At 36.2% G+C, this 15,119-nt stretch overlaps 1 long non-coding RNA gene across 1 annotated transcript in view; it reads left to right on the top strand.

Annotated features, from left to right (window-relative positions):
* The window catches only part of LOC117678697 (uncharacterized), a 60,369-nt gene extending 45,617 nt beyond the window's left edge, over positions 1 to 14,752 (top strand). Inside the window, exon 5 of the long non-coding RNA XR_009620345.2 lies at positions 12,650 to 14,752. This is a non-coding gene — a long non-coding RNA (uncharacterized LOC117678697). The remainder of the gene's footprint in view (positions 1 to 12,649) is intronic.
* The last annotated feature ends 367 nt before the right edge of the window (positions 14,753 to 15,119 follow it).

Here is a 15,119-nt window from a genome sequence, read left to right as displayed (position 1 = left end):
TGATCTTTGGGTTTTTCTTTAATGACGTTTTTCTCTCTCGCTGCTCCGCTGTTTTTCAGCATCTCCTGGAGGTCCGCGATGAGACTTTCATCATTCTTTTGGCTTTTTAGTATCTTTAATATCTCTGACCTGAGTTCGTTATTTTCTATTTCGATTTCTTTCTGGTCATTATTTTCACTCATTAGTTCTTCTTCTTCAGTGGTGTATTCTTCGGATTCTCTCGAAATCGCATTGGTGGATTCGTTGATCATCTCTTGATCAGTTTCTATTTCTTTGCTGTAGGCCCTGGTGTTGGGCCTATCTTTCTTGGACATTTTTAATTACTTATTGAGTCAATTAACCATCCTCTGCTACCAGCTTGTTGCAATATTTTCAGGATCAGACTCAATAAAGATAATAGAAGTTAAAGCTTTAAATATATTTCTTTTTAATTATGATAGGCATTCTATATTCACTGAATATTCAAGGTAGAAGCGACGAGAATGGTGAGGGTGGCTCCTTATATATACAAGGGGTGGAGCTAGGAATGGGAGTGGTAAGTTATGAATACATTAAAGTCCAAAGAATAAGTTAACCTCTGATGTTCCATATATACATTATTTACACATTGGAGAATAAGGCATTTACATCTGACATGATTGTATATTTATATCTACTGTTTTACTTCTCTGATAAATCAGTACAAAGTTATTCCAAAAACAGAATGCACGTATCCATAATTAGTTTTCTTTCATTTTATCTTATCACATCAATACATTTCTCATCATGTCCATATACAATGTAAATCATGATATATCAATTAGTTGACTACATGACTGGGAGAGGAGGCAGTAATGGTTTCGTGTTCTGTGTATATACATGTAGATCAAGTTCTAGTCAAATGGAGCATATACATGAAAGTCAAATGCATTTAATCCTCTACAGCACCAATAAAGTACGACAGCTAATAACACTAACCTCCATTGGTGCAATTGATATCTGGGCTACAAAAATCTGAGCAATCACTAAAATTTCAGCCTTCAATTATTCATCTTCTTTTTTGTAGCTTAGATACTATACCATTACCAAAATTTACCTTTACCAAACAATACAATATTGTATGGCAATATGTCATTAGAGCAGGAAAGGATATACAGTAAATATTCCTTTTCCATGTGCCATCCTCTTTCCCACACAATTACCACCACTTTTTCCCCACCTTGTATCATAAATACTTCAGGGGGAAAAACATCTGACCCACTCAGTTGATAAGTCATTGAAGCCTCCAGCTTGGAGTCTATACGGATGCTATGTGTATTAATTAACAAAACATATTGTTCAGAGGTTAGTCACATTCTATTTTTTTTAAAAAAGCCAGAATGCTGTTTTATAACCATAGGAATTGGATTAGCATTCCAGATGTTACTGATCTGCAATTCCCAGCATCCTTCACCATTGGGATAATGTATAGAGCTGCTGGGAACTTGGGCTCTTCCATATCTGCTGCTCATCTTGCCCAGTTGCCTCTAGATGAGATGGGTGGTATATAAACCAAATAAAATGAAATATCGGAGCTCTCACAGGTTCTCCACTTCTGACCAGAGATTTTCTTACCAACATACTAAAGAAAATAATATATTTTTAGATTCCCGTCCCCCCTTGGTAATTTTACCATTATACTTTTCTGTACAATGTAGACTTTTTCTGTCTTGCTATATCTCTTTGCCAATTGCAAAACGGTGGAGCTGAACAGAGCAAAGTATATGCCAGCTGGGAAGTTGAGCCATATCATCATGGGTGATGTGAAGTCATTGCTATTCACCACCACAGGTTGTTCTTTGAGCAGTTTCTGCCCCCCTACCACTCTGTTACACACGCACACACTGCACAGCTCACCTGAATGAGTCATCTCATTCTTTTGCTTCTCCACTTCCTGTTTTAGTCACAACTGACATGCTTCACTCAATTATTTTATACATTCAGATGCCCCTGCCTATCCATTTATTTTCCTGTGTTTTTCCACATCACATTAGCTTATTATTCCTATTCTTAATTTGGAACACTATAAAAATGAACTTTAGGCAAACCAGTTCAAAATGCACTAAAACATGATGTAGGCTATATTGAATATTTGCAAGTCTGTTCACAGCTATAAGCACTTATGGGCCTTTCCTGTTTAACCATCTTTTATCGGGCATGAAATCTCCCTGTCTATCTGCCTTTACTGTATCTGTTAACGCTGTAAAAGAGCCATGTTCTTTGGTTCATGGTAGCCAAAAATCAGTCAGTTGGCAGCAGCATTTTTTCTACCTAACATTAATATTATTAATTCTACCTAAAATTAATATTATCAATTTAATATTAGTTAGAAAAGATTCCTAATTTAAAGAATCTGCTGTGGTTCAATGTCCAATGGTACAAATTATGCCTGTTAAGCTAAACAATGGTTTAAGCCTTTGATTTTTCTGCCTCTGCCTCCTTGGACATTACCTGCGAATGGCAAAACATCTATCCATCATTGCAGTGGTACAGGAATGCATGGCTGAGCTTCTGTGTACTTTCTTTAGGTAAATGAAGCTTATATATTGAGAACTGATGTGCATGAAAAGAGCCAAGTGACATAGGCATAGTTCCACAAAGGAGCAAATACCAGCTCCTTCCATTCTGGATGGAGTGAATGGTCCATGTGAATGTCAAACTTTGGCTCTGAATGAAACTTTCCTCTGCTGGTGAAGGAAGTACTCTTTTAGTGGATGAGGTGAGGGAGGTTATTCTAATGCAGCCAAGGGTGAGGTTAACTCCAAATTGAAGCCAGGCCAAATTATGTGCTACTACTTCCTTTCCTTGTTCTATAGTTAACTGAAAACACGTTCACTCATTCACTCACCTACCTATCCACTCACTCCTGCCTGACTTTTCTGTTTCCTTCCAGTCTCTTCCTTTCCACTCTTTTCCCTCTTCACCATCACAGAAATGAAAAAGCTAACACGAATTCATGTCTATATATTTTTCTCTATTTTTACTGAAATACAAGATTTCCTGAAGCAAATTGTTCTCTTCCTCAGTTTCCAGGACTTCCCCAGCTTCTTGGAGATTCCCACCATTAATCAAAGACTGCTGGGGTTGAGGGAAACCCAGCCTCTCTATTTGGATTTCTATACACATTTCCTCCCCAAAGAAAGCTCTTGATTTTTCTATTAGAGGGAGGCACAATAAAAAAATTGACCCTGGATCGTATATTCATGACAGAACAATCTTTCATTGTGGGTGTGTGGATTATGACAATCAGTCTGCAATGTGACATGGAGGATACATTGACAATAGTTGTCATTTTGCATTGGCATTCCCTATTCAAGTATCAACCACATACAAGAATAAGCCACTTTCCTAAACCCTACGGACATCACTGTGGAATAATGAAAGAAATCATAGGATGCCAATGATGGAACTATACTCTCTGATAAGCTCTAAGTGCTGAAAACATTTGAGGTTGAACTATTGCTTCTATTAAAACTATTGCTTTAGTAAGGGGGTGAATAATCAAGGGCATGAATAACCACGGGAATTATATCTGCAATCTGTTAGGTGGCAATGGTTACCAACCCAACCTTTTATATAGCTTAGACTTACTGCCATCTCTCCGTGCTAAAAATTCTTTTTCAATTTGGGAAGAAACACCTGCCATTCTAAATTAGTTGTGCTGATACAATGCATCCCTCTCACAAGTTCAGAGAGGACACATATCTGAAGTAGGATGTACACATATTAATTTTTATTAAATTTATTATTGTATTGTGTATCAAAAGAACAAAAGAAAATCACTTTCTAACAGTGTCTCTATCCTGTTTCTACAGTTTCTATAGGCTATTTTATTTTTCCTCTTTAGTCATCCCTACTCTGACTTCGATTTTCCTAGTTTTCTGTAGCTTCCTACATTTTAACTACCTGACTTTTACTTTTTATCTATAACTCTCTAATGCCCTTAACCTATAGATTTCTATATTGGCTTCAGTTCTTATTTATCCTGGTCTCATCCTAGACATTACCTCCAACTGTTCCTAATGCCTTTACTAATGAATTGGTCTCTGCTGTCATCTGACTAATCCAGACAAGACTAATATAAGGTTGTAACTGCTGCTATGTTTGATTGATCTTGCCACTAAGGTCTCTTGGTCCCTTGGAGATCTGAATCACTCTGGTTTGGCCCTTCCTTTGGCCCACTTCCTTCTGTCTCAAGTTGTCATTGAACTTCTTACAAGGACTCTCTCACCATTATTCTTGACCCTGCTGCTAACTCTGTTGACCTGTGTTGCCTCTTTCTCTTTTTATTTGGTATAGTTGCCAGAGAGGCTGGTTTCTGATGGTATGGTTGGTTGTTGCCTCTGAAAGATTGTGGTTACAGTACAATAAGTTCAGCTTTTAGGCTCTTCAACTAAGACTTCATAGTTTTCTTCATCCTGGCATCCTGGTACTCTAAAGTGCAGCAAAGTAATCATCTTCTCTTCCCTTTCTTCTTCTTGCTTGATCCCTTCTCTGGGGATACAGCCCATCACTGCTAGGTTCTGCTGTACTTTGGCAATCAGAGAACTCATCGTACTTGGTTTTATCTTGTCAGCTTTTGTTTCTCCTGTCCGCAGCTTTGAGATGGACCTTCTGCAGCCATATTCCTCTGGAATCTCCTCTCTGACTGCCAAGGCCTTTGTCTCCTCTTCTCCTCTGCTACAAAAGAGTTCTCCAACAGCCGTAGGAAATCCAAATGCACATACTACATGCTGTGTATGTAGACTCCTAGAGTTATTCCTAGAGTTGGCTTTTGACTTCCTTTTTTTCTTTCTTTGGTTTTTCTTTTTAAGGAAATGGCTCTCTTTTTTTCTGGGTAGAGTTGTTCCTGAGCATTCAGAAGAAGAAAAAATGTAAAGTGAAACAGCTTACTATTTTCTGCTTCCACAGATAATGTCTCATAATCCTACTTTAGTATATTACTCCTGATTTACTTTTACTCCCATTATTGCACAAGAACAATTAGTTGATAGAGCTTCTCTTAAAAAGAATAAATCTTGTTGATAGTTTCATAACTTAAAACAAACTTAATGGCATTATCAATAGTCCATAGATGCTAGGGGAAGTCTGGATCAGCCACAAAAATTAGGATAGACATGTGTCTATGGATCACAGAGGTTGCTATTATATAATCAGTGGTTAAAAAAAATAAGCTATATCTGTTAGCCAGTCAGATCTGGAGATGGAATGATCTTTCCATCCAGTGCAGGCAGCCAATGTCCTGAACTCACTCTAAAAACAAGGTTCTGTTCAGGCATTTCTTATCTCTGGATAATTATTATTAGGTGAACAGAAGCAAGAACAAATATGTTGACATTACTTCCCCCACTTTGGCTGTCCCAATGTTTCTCCATGATAGTTATCCACAGTTACCACACTACCCTTTATTGTCCTCCTACTCATGGAAATTGATAATCAGTACAGATATGCATGGGACCTGGATTGTAATTTTATCTCCTTATGAGAAAGATTGTATTGCTATTTTGAATGAAGATCTTTTCCAAATTGTGTGGGAAAATATTAATTAATCCAAGGGAGGCCTACACACTAATTTTTTCTATGGTATTCCCTAATTATCTAACAGAATTTACTCTATGCCCCTCCTGTGTGTGTATGTGCATATACGCATACATATACATATATACATACATATTAAAATTCTACACATAAACATAAAAACACACATATATTGAAACATAAATCTGCAAATACAAAACTCTTTTTTACTGTGTTTACTGAGAAATTGGGTAATATATTGATCTTTTTAATAAAGATTTGAATCTGTATTTGAGTGGAGGTATTTGTTCTATGCATTGTTCTGCTGTTTTCCTAGCATTAACACCCGTTCTCTTTTCTCAGGGTTGTGGGAATATGAATCTTTTGACACCTGGTTAAAATCTCTTTGATCTTTCCTACTTCACACAGGCTACCAAAGTAGACATCTAAAGGTGCTGTCTTTTGTTATTATCCTGAAAGGAACTATTTAATTGGAATTTCTAACAAAGAGTTTGCCTAAATAAATGTGAGGAAGTAGAAGCATTTTATCACATTACTTTCCAGAGGAATTAAGTAGCTTCAGATACATGATAGCAATGCCAGAATTTAACCTTCATGAATTTAAACTGCCTGATCCATATTAATTTCAATCCATTCTGTCGAAAGTATATTATAGAGATGGAAAAATCAAAGATATGAAAACAGACTATTAAAGTTTGGGGTTTCATTCTTTTTTAAAATATGTGAATAATTAAAAAGTGGTATAATTAAGGATCAACAAAGATTATAAATTTTGCCTGATATTTAGAGAGAATCATTTTCCTTACCTTTCATAATTATCATTTGGTGCATTTGGTTCCATTATTATGGAAACTGATAATAGGTTTAGGACAATATATTGCTTCGCCAAATGTTTTCAATCATGTATCTCATTGTCACAAATTGGGCTAATTTTAGACATAGTGTGGCAATGAGTATTAGCAAAAATAATGATGCAGAATAGAATTAGAGACATAGAGCTAACTACAAGTCAATGTGTCTCCTCCAGAGATGTTGGTCCTATAAGTCCTAGGGTCCTCAACCAGTACTACTAAAGCATATTTCAGTCAGCAGAGAAGCCAAAATGGGATTGCAAATGATCCTGCTGTGGTATTTTGTTCCTTTTCACAAATCATCAGCTTAAAGACCACTTCCTGTCTAAGCACATAGAAATGAAACTGAACTGGGAGAAGACATAAGGATAAAAACTCCCTTTAGTCAGACTCCTGGTGATTTCATGGGCATCCATGTAATTTTAGTTTAGTTAGTTTAGTTTATTATATTTGTATACCGCCCTTCTCCCGAGGGACTCAGGGTGGTGAACAGCCATGGTAAAAACAATGTACAACAAAAATTAAAAGCTTATTAAAATAATTCAATCATTCAGCCAAATTTAAAACATCCAACTAAGATCATTTTAAAATCCCTATCAAAACCCAATTTAAAAAACCTTTATCCTGTCAGTCCAGCTTGCTGGAATAATAGGGTTTTCAGAGTGCGACGGAAGGCACAGAGGTCGGGGATCCTTTGTATGTCCGGAGGCAGTTCATTCCATAGGGCCAGGGCCCCCACAGAGAAGGCTCTCTCCCTGGGGGTCGCCAGCCTACACTGTTTGGCTGACGGCACCCTGAGGAGGCCCTCTCTGTGGGAGCGTATTGGTCGGTGGGAGGCAATCGGTGGCAGAATGTGGTCCTGTAGATAATCAGGTCCTAAGCCAGGTGGTAACCAGGTGGTAAAGGTGATAACCAACACCTTGAAGCCAATTACCAATTTTATTGGTAATAATGTGGAAATTGTTTGCCATTGTCTTTTCCTGCCTATTTTTTCATTTTCCAAAGCCAAGTTTATCCTATGGTCTGAAGTAAGGAACAACTTACTTCAGAAACTAAGAGAATCAAGATGGGGAGCCTCAGCCTCTACTTTCAGAATATCAGCACTAGGGTTGGTCTACTCCACAGCTGAATACTGCACCCTTGTTTGGCTTAATAGCTGACACACCAGCAAGATCGATGCTAGACTAAATGATACAATGATAATCATAAGCAGTTGCATAAAATCTACTCCAACTTGCTGGGTCCCATCTTGAGCCGCATTGCACCATCAGCCCTACGAAGGCAGGAATCCTTAGTGAAGGAGCACAACAAAACTATGAGAAACCCATTTCTTCCTGTGCATGCTGATTTTCCTTATCTATCAATTGGCAGGCTTAAATCCAGGAAGCCCTCTCTGGCACTTGCTCAACAGCTGTCTAACAACTTTAACGTCAACAGACAGTGGAAAACCAAATGGGCTGCCGAACGCCCAGATACAGGCAGTTACGTAGATGACCCTACACAAAAGGTGCCTGGTTTTGACCTTCTTCACCAGCATTGGTCAACTCTGAACAGGATCCTTACCCAATATGGTGTTCGCCAGGACTCATTGTTTAAGTGGGGTCTTGTCTCTACCCCTCAGTGTGGCTGAGATGCTCCTCGACAAAATATCTACCACATTGTGTCTGAATGTCCATCAAAAGCTTATACTGGCCCAATGTCTGATTTTTTCAACATAGACCACCCTGTCCTTGAATGGCTGGGTGGACTGGACATTAACATTTAAACTACTATAAGTCCATGTATTTGCCATACGCTAAATAAATAAATCCTATGGCTCTGATATTTCCTGGTGGTCTCCTTGTTCTTATCAAGTCTGACCCTGTTTAGCTTTTTGAAATCAGTCAAGAGGTTGCCATCTAGCTGAACAAGGCTGAGACAAGGCTGCAGACCAATTATATAATCTTATAACTAAGTAAGCTGTGATTTTTCATAGCTGTGTGGAATTCAAATAGTTGTAAACTTTCAAAGCCATAATATGGACAGGTTATGTCATTTTGTTATACCAAATTTTTTTGGTCAAAAGCCACCACCCACTGTCTGAGAAATCAATGGGTATGTGCTGTAATCTCTATTCACACACCCACACTCACCGATCTTTTGTTAAGATTGCAATAAAGATCTCCCTGAAGACTCGTTAGCAGCTGAAGATGTTTCCATATGTTTCTCCCACCACAAGAGAACATAAAGGGAAGTATATTCATGGGAAATAAATCAGAAGACTTCACTTATTGCAACTATCACATAGTCGTAACTGAAATACATCCTTCTTGTTTTTTCAGGATGCAATGGCTATAAAGGCGTTGCTTCTGAAGAATGCTGTGCTGTGATTTACAGAGATTGCTAAGTCTTCTCTCCAGTTATGAGGATGGCTCAAGTTTAGGAACTAGGCTAACCTAATGTTATGTCATCAAAATAAATTTAGGGATTAAAAATAGATGCCAGACTGGGACACCCAGAAGCCACCTCAGACTTTGAACTGTAGTTATAGTAAAACTTTAATTGCTATGCAATTGTTTTTAGTTTTAAGGGAAAATGGAATTAATTACAAACATATAAAGTCATTTTCAAAGCCTTGAAAGTAAGGTTGGTCCAGTATAGTTCAGAATTTTTCAATACTGAGTTACTACAAATGAATAATGCAAGAGGAAAGGGACCTGAGCCAATGTACTATGCATATTCAGAGAATCCAGTTCAATCTATGGGTAGGCATCTACTGTAAACACAACCCTACTTTTTCAGCTCATAAAATACACACAGGGATAACTTACTTGGGAAACATGTGCCATTATTATCCTAAAAAATTTGGAGAAAGATTATAGATGATAAGGATGAGGATGAGACAGACAGATGATAGACAGAAAGACAGACAGACAGACAGGGGTGTGTGTGTGTGTGTGTGTGTGTGTGTGTGTGTGTGTGTGAGAGAGAGAGAGAGAGAGAGAGAGAGAGAGAGATGCTTCTAGCAGGATTTTTATTCTTTAATAGATACAAAATAAAGAGAAAATCAGTAGATTCAGCTTTTGCTTTCCATGCTGCTATTTGCTATGTAAAATTATTTACATAGTTTTACCCCTGGAGGCTTATATTTTAAAAAAGATATCAACGGTTAAGTTGAATTAAGATTTTATTATTTATTATGGGTAACATATAGAGTGACATATGGATTAAATATATAGAGTTCAAAAAATCTGGATGACCACAAATGATAGTAAATGACTGTCTATGTTCTTTGTTTCTTTGTAATGATCATTGGGACATTTGCATCTAGATAAGGCAACCCTATTATTTGTCCTGGGCTGAAGGCATTGCTACACATTTTTCTTCGCTGGGCACCTGCATCTTTAGCATCTACCATAAGGGTCACAAAAAAGGAGTTTTCCAAAACAAAAATGCAGTATAGTAAAGGGATTAGAACTAGCATTTCTAGACCTCAGCAACTCTAAACTACATGGACTTCAACTCCCAGAATTCCCTAGGCACCCAGGGGGATAGCTTAAAGTTGCTGAGGTCGAAAAATACTGCATTTGAGTTTTAAAAGCAAAAGAACTCCTATGGGAAAAAAATTAGATCCATGCACTAAGATAATCTTCCTGTTGGTGATTTCGGGCTTCTTTATAAAATTACCTAGCTATCTCTAAGGCAACATGAAGCATTACTTTTATTTTGGCACAGCAATGACTGAACACCTTTATAAAATGCTTTAAGTTGTTAGAAAGGAAATGATCTAATTGGTAATAACTCTTATCATTATGTCAGTGTTTCCTGGTCTGTTTACTTTCCAAAAGCATTGTGCCTTTACATTTGTGTAGCCTTATAATTACAGTCATATAGGCAATGCATTGAATATTTCAAACAGAGAAAGCTTGAGATAAGTATTAAAAATAAAATTGTCCTCCTAACCTATATTGCAGTCTGACCCATTTTCTAAATTGCAGGAAACATTGAGAAGGAAGTTAACATATATAATCTGCAAACTAATTAGTAGGAAATATATTGACATCATAATTACTGTACAATAATACGACTGGGCTTCATGTATCGGGAAAATTCCACAGACTGATAGACAATGCAAAAGAAAGAAACAAGGATTTCTGCTGTATCCATAGCAAAGCGATTAACCAAAGCGATTACGAGCTTGGAATTTGAATATTTTAAAAATCTGTCAGACAAATTTAAAGTGCTGAATTTGAAAACAAAGAAAAGAAAGCATTTGGTATTGAATGTTTTGCTTTATTGCTCTAATGTATTTTTATTCTTTTCATTTGTTTTATTCAGCCAGACAAACAATACTGGTGTTGGTGGAGATAAACTAGCACTTTTGTGGCCTAAATACTCTACTCTAACTACTCAGAGAACGATGAACGGGAAGCAATGAGTCATGAGCATCCTTTGTGTATTATTTTATAACCAATTATTGGCTCCCACCTCCCTATTTTCTGACCATACTGAAACCGATTCAGATTAGTGAAGAGGAGGAAGAGGAAGAATCATCAAGGCCAAAGGAAAACTCAGGAAAAATAGCAAATGTTAGCTGAGGGATGGCGTTTGCCCTAGAAAAAGCAGATTAAGAGCTATACGGCAAACATCTTTTGTGTTTTAGTTATTGGAAATGAACTAAGTTATTTTTGCATAAAACAGAGTCCGTTTCTAAAGAACGAGCAATGATGTCTTTGCTTTATAGGTTAATTTTATACATCAATTATATATCAGCAAATAAAACTCCTTTGAGTTTCATTAGCAATGGCATATTTCCTGTTATTACGAAAGAATGCTAGGAAATACCTAGCAAAATTATGGCTTGATTTATTCCGTTTCCACATTTGATGTATGGCTAAAGTGTGACAGCATCTTTCTTTCAATGTATGAACGTTTAAAAAATTATATTTGATACTCCATAAACCATTCAATTTATGAAATTCTTTAAAGAAAGAATAAGATCAGGGTACAAATGTATTTTAGAAAATACATTGAAAATATAATAGATAGAAAATATAAGTCAGAACAAAGACTCTATCATCCTCCAGATATTGCCAAACAACAGTTCTGAACAACTCTAGTTCACATAGTCAATGTGGAAGAAGGCCGAAAATTATAATTTAGTAATGTTTGGAGTTCCCAGATTCACTATTTCTGTTTTAAATGTATCTTTAGCCCATTCTCCAGCTTAGTTTTAAGTACAGTTGTATATAAAAAATTAAGGTCACTTGTTATATTTCAGTCATTCTCTAACTGAACAGAACCTGACACAATGCTTATGTGGTACAAAGTTAAACACATCCTTTTGCAAATTTGTGTGAATATCTGCTGTATATGTACAGTTATTTGCCTTCCAAAAAAGCTTCTGTTTACTTAAGAAATTATCAAAGGTTTCAATCCAACTGAATTGAATCCAAAAGCTGAAACTTTTGTGTGTAACTGTACCTTAATTAGGCTTTAGTTTCATTTATTAGCTCCAGCAGCTTGTCTCGGCTTTTGAGTTTATTTCACACAGAATATCATTTAGAAGTATATTGAAAATGAAAGATAACTTGCAGTGAATCAAGGAGAACTAACAATGTCTCTAGAGATAATCCTTCTTTTATTTATTTATGTGTTTTATTTATTGATTCATCAATGTGTCATTTTGCTTTGGTGAGGATATGATATATGGTGAATGGTCATTTTTTTTAATCACACTACTTAATTCTAAAGGCAGAGGGCAGCTCAGTTATTAAGCAAGTCACTAAGTGAAACCAGAGCTGTCCTCATGATCTTCAGCTTTGTTTTCCTTTACAGACTTGCAAAGTTCCTAAATAAGGGCTTTGTTCTCAAAGTTACTTTTCACCACCATTTTACCTGTGAAAACGTGCTCTATGAGGCAGTCACTATGGGAGGACTACCTATAAAGAAAATTATGCTTGGGTTTTTCAAACTTTCCAAAGTATTGCTTTTATGGAAACTCCAAGTGGCACCGAGACCTTAATCACTGTATTCTTGCTTTATACATTTATTTAAAATAACAGCATATTTCTGAATAAGTACTTTTAAAGGTTTGATTCACTTATTTAATCATATAAAGCAGATTTTATAATCCACATTTATTATTTTGTTTTACTATTCTATTTGTTATTTTTATTTGTTCACCAGTTCTTCTGAATGCCAGACTCCAGAGAGATATTTAATACCTGACATGTTTTTCCATCTCATTCTGTTTTTTTCAGTCTGACAACTGACGAGCACGGGGTATTATTTTCTTCAGTGAGCCAATGACTTATGCTGCCCTCTGATCCTTAGCCTCAGATAAAGGAAAAACAGAAGTGAAAAAAATAAACTATATCATGCTTGGAATGTACATTCCCCACTGAAGAAGTTCCAGTGACTCAAAAAAAGAAAAGAAAAGAGGAAGAGAAACTGTCGGGGCCATAACTTGTTTTTCCAGTTCTAGAAGCAATGTAGGGGACAAAGACTCATCACCTATACATGTGAAAACAAAATAGGAAAGTATCAATCCTATGGATTTTTAATCAACTCGAACATTGTTTCTAATTCATGCTTTCGTAACATCATGATTTAGGAACTGAATGATAGAAGAGTAACTATTTTTCTGGGAAGAAATATTTAAATAAAATTTCCTGCAGCAGAGAAAGAACCAGTTTAGTGTAGTGGTTAAGGCATCAAGCTAGAATATAGGATACTGTAAGTTGAAGTCTTGCCTTAGGCACAAAGCCAGTTGAGTGACTTGTGCCAGTCACTCTCACTCAACTTGAGGAAGCAGGCAATGGTAAACCATTTTGAAAAAACCTTGCCCAGGAAACTGCAAAGACAGGCAGTCCAGGCAGTCACCAGCAGTCAAAATTGACTCAAAGGCACACACACACACACACATTACACACATGGACAGCCCAGGGATAGGGAAACTGCAGCTCTCCAGATGTTTTTGGAATCCAATAGTCAACGTTAGATACATGAATAGTAATCAAAATGAGATTTTTAATTTTTTAATTAGCTTACTTAATAGTTTTGGAAATGCTATAGAGATACTATAATGTGACTTAACCACCTCATATGAATAACTTATTCATATATCATATTCTGATTAGCAAACTAGTGAAGGTGGATTTATAACTGATTTATAAGCCATATAAATGATTTCTCACCAATGGTTCCTTAAATTAGAACAGGTTGTCAAGTACATTCTCATAGGCTTTGGTCCTGATTCTAGTACTCTAACATTTTCCTGAATAGTTTTATTGAGAAGCTGAGTAGCCAGAATTCTAACAAAATATGCTCATGTCTTCAAACTGGAAGATTTTCAATGTTCTAGCAAATGCTTAAGAACACAAAAACAAATTTTAAAGAACTTGTTCAACCAGAGGCAAACTTAAATAAAATAATGTAATTTAATAGAGGGAATTACAAAATCTCTCATTAAGTAAAATGAAATTGCAAGCATAGTTACAGGATTAGGGATATTTGGTAAGGCTCTGCAGTAGTTCAGAAATACTGTGGAAAAGGTGTTGTGCAATCGCACCAAAAAAGGAAGACTTCACCCTCGCTTGTCAGTATCTTTTTGAAAAACAAGGTAGCAGCTTTTTCTAACTTTCAGCTGCAAGCTCCAGACTCCAATTTCAAAGACTATTTTGACACTGGAATTCAATGAAGAGGGAGTGACCCAAAAAACCCCTTGAATTAGGAAATGCTTGTGATTTTAAAGCCTTTGCTCGTTAGTTGAAGCAATTACAAGTTTCTGTAGACACTAAAAATGTTTGTCTCTTAACAAGAATGTCTAAAATAACAGTAATTAACGTCTGGTGAGAACAGGTTAAATTACTCTGAATCTGCTGAGAGGCAACATGTCAAAGATTTTGAACTATCGAAAGGGAATAAAAATAGGCAGGATTAATAGACTTGTCCATGGAGTTTCTTACCCAGCAATACTTTTTGATGAATATACCTTATAATGCTGAATCAGATCAATTTCTGGGAAAAATTTATGTTTTGTTTTCATTAAAACCTGAATACCAATTTCAAAATAGGAGCATTGTACCTTTTAGAGTTTCATTTTCATTTATTATAAAGACCCAGTGCATTTCTAGATTGGTTTCTCAAAAGTACTGTTCAAAATAGCATTTTATCACTGTCAAGACAAACATGGTCTTTGAAATGGAAAAATGAAAAGAGCAGGTTTTTACCAGAAGTTGTACTGTTTGTTGTCTTTTCTTGAATTCTGCACCAAAAAATTATCAGATCCAGAAACTGCTGAAATACTTGTTTCAGTTAAGATCAGGATCAGAAATAAAGCAGTAGTCCATTTAGTTTCTAAATGTTATCTGCTACTTTTTCCTATTTTATTTGGATATAATTAGTGGAAAATGTTTCTCTATTGTAATTTCCAGTATGACCTTTCCAGTAATCCAAATACAATTAGATTTTTCTCCTTTTTGCAATGTTTTCCCATCTCTCATCTTTTTTTTCCTGTTTCTTCTTCAAAATTCGTTTCTGTTTTATTATGCAATGGAGGTTTTTTTGCATTTCAAATTGAAATCATATGAAGGACCGCTTCCATTATATTGTCAGATTCCATCTTGAATGCTGCCCGTTCTGAGCATGGCAATATTAAGAGATACTGGAACAGGTGCAAAGAAGCATAATTTAGATCAACGGGACTGGAGATAAGTCTTAAGAAGATAA

Source organism: Pantherophis guttatus, chromosome 6 (genome assembly GCF_059756535.1).
Source record: "Pantherophis guttatus breed Tessera chromosome 6, ASM5975653v1, whole genome shotgun sequence".
Taxonomy (NCBI): domain Eukaryota; kingdom Metazoa; phylum Chordata; class Lepidosauria; order Squamata; family Colubridae; genus Pantherophis; species Pantherophis guttatus.
Note: the sequence above shows the minus strand (reverse complement) of the source record. Positions and strands in the feature narration are given on the sequence as shown.